Source organism: Octodon degus, unplaced genomic scaffold, assembly GCF_000260255.1.
Source record: "Octodon degus isolate 3935 unplaced genomic scaffold, OctDeg1.0 scaffold00020, whole genome shotgun sequence".
Lineage (NCBI taxonomy): Eukaryota > Metazoa > Chordata > Mammalia > Rodentia > Octodontidae > Octodon > Octodon degus.
This window is the reverse complement of record NW_004524596.1, coordinates 16754862-16757290: the sequence shown is the minus strand read 5'-3', so window position 1 is coordinate 16757290 and position 2429 is coordinate 16754862.

Here is a 2429-nt window from a genome sequence, read left to right as displayed (position 1 = left end):
CCGGGGCCCAGGCCCAGCGTCGCTCCCGACCGCGTCTCTGCCAGGCGCAGGGGCGGCCCCGCGGGGCGCGCCGCCGCCGGCTTCGCACAGGGGCCTGGCCGAGCCCTTGTCGGCATTATTCAGCCCTGGAGACTTGGGGAAGAAGCTGTACAGAGTGCTCTGCCGCGACATGGCGACAGTCGACGAAACCCAACCGTTCGGTTGGGCCGAGCGCCCAAACACACCACATCCACCGCGCGCGACTCCTGCTGGCGGGAAACTGGGGGCCAGGAGGGCGCGCCGACCAAGGACCCAGCCCTGGCGGCCAATCGGGAGGCCCCGTGGCGACGTGGGCGAGGAGGGGCCGGCTCGGCGGAGCGCGCGCTGTGCAGGCCCCGCCCCGGCGCGGCGACGTGGGGGCGGGGCTGCGCCCTGTGGGCCCCGCCCCCGGCATGTGGCTATTCCGGAGGGGCGGGGAGGAGAGGGAGCGCAGCAAAGGCGAGGGAGGACCGCCGGCCGGGAGCTGCTCCTGGCCCGAGCCGCCCCGCTGCCTCCAGATCGTCCCAAGAGGAGGGAGTGAGGGGTGGGAAGGGCGTCCAAAATGTAGTCAGCTGTCGGCCACGCCTCGCGTTGCATGTCGTGGGCGCCTGCAAAGGCAAGATGTTGAGTGCCGGGCCCTTTGTGTGTGTGATTAAAAACCTGCACCTGGGCAGTGGGGCGCTCAAGGGTGCACCTGCTGACTGCCTGGGCCCTGGGCCCATCCCCAGGGTAAAAACAAATGTCTTGCAGCTGCTGCCAGCGGCCCTTTCCGGGTTCGGCCTCTGAACCGAGCTACAGAGGTAATCCGCGCACTCTCTCAAGCATCTCCTTCAGATTCACTATTCCTCTTCTAAACCTTTTGGCCCTGGCCCAGGGATAGAGTTGGGTTAGGTTTCCCTTTGTTTCTTTTTAAGGGGAGATCGAACTCAGGACTTTACGCTTGCCAGGCAGATGCTTCTGCTGCTGAGCTGTCTCCCTGGCTAGGGTTAGGTTTCTCGAGACAGAGTTTCCTATAAAGTTCAGGCTGGCCTTAATGCACATTGGGTTTCTAATTTGTAGTGTCCTCTTGCCTCAGGCTCCTGAGTTTTGAGATTACAGGAGTGCACCACTGTGCCTGGCTCCCAGATGTGGTTTTTTCTGATTCTTTCCTTGGTTTTTGTGGTTTTGTTTTCTTGTGGCCCAGCAGCCAGAGGTACTTGGGATCGAACCGAGGTCCTCAAGGCACGCTTGCCTTAAGCTTGCGTAAACAGGAGCTTTAGACCGCTGAGCTATCTCACCCTCCCCATCGTTACTTGTTTTTGAGACACTTTCTCCTTACATAGTTAGGGCCTTGAAGTCATATGCCCAGGCTGCCCTGGCATTCACAGCTCCTCCTGCCTCAGCCTCCCAAGCGCTGGTACCATAGGTATGTACCACCATGCCCAGCCCCACGTGTTTTAAAAAACATAAATTTTCAGGGCTGTAGCATATTTTACTGTTAAAAGGTAGTGCACGCATGCCTGTAATACCAGCACTGGAGAGGCTAAGGGAGATGATCGCTGCAAGTTCTAGACCAATCTGGGCTACAAAATGAGCTAAAGGCCAGCCTGAGCTGCCCTGTCTCAAACACACAAGGAAGGTTTAAAAGTGTCAGGGTTCAACCAGCAGCAATGGTGGCCGCAGCTCAGCAAAGAGTCAGAAAGATAAAGGAGGCTTTTATTTATTCATTCATTTTTAATTGGCTTTTATTGCGAACACACGAAGAACCCCCTGGAAAGACACGCGGAAACCCTGAGCCCAGACAATGGAGGGCAGCTGTATTTATAGGTTCCTAAAGGGGGCGGAACCTTGGGGAGGGGAGGTGATGACGTTGTGACAGCTCATTGGAGATCGTCCTGGGAGGTGAGGTAGATGGTCTTGGCCAGGCTGTGGAAGGGATGAAGGCAGTGCTGGGAAGAAGAGATAGGTAGTTGTTCTGGGCTCATCGCCACCTTGTGGAGACGCCATGGTGATTCCGCCGGTTTCCACATGGGGCGGGCCTATCAAAAAGTTCTTTTTTTTTTTTTTTTGCTATCAGTATTTTTTTTTCTTCCAGGTATTGGGGATTGAACTCAGGATCCTGCGCTTGTGGGCAAGCGCATATTCTACTGAGCTAAATCCCTGGCCCCTGTTACCAGTATTATAGGCAACTGAATTAGATAGAAAAATTACAGGCAGTCAGACAGAGCTAGGCCTCAGAAGGAGCCTGTATGGAAGGCCAGATACCTCGCTACTGGGAGAGACAGACACTCCTGCCTTGGGCCAGACCTCAGGACAAAAGATCAGACAGGGGAACAGGGAGATGGCTCAGTGGATTATCGGTTACCTTGAAGAGGCCAGAAGTCACTGACCCAGTCCCTACAGGAAAAGCCCCTGTTCAATATTCCTGTCCA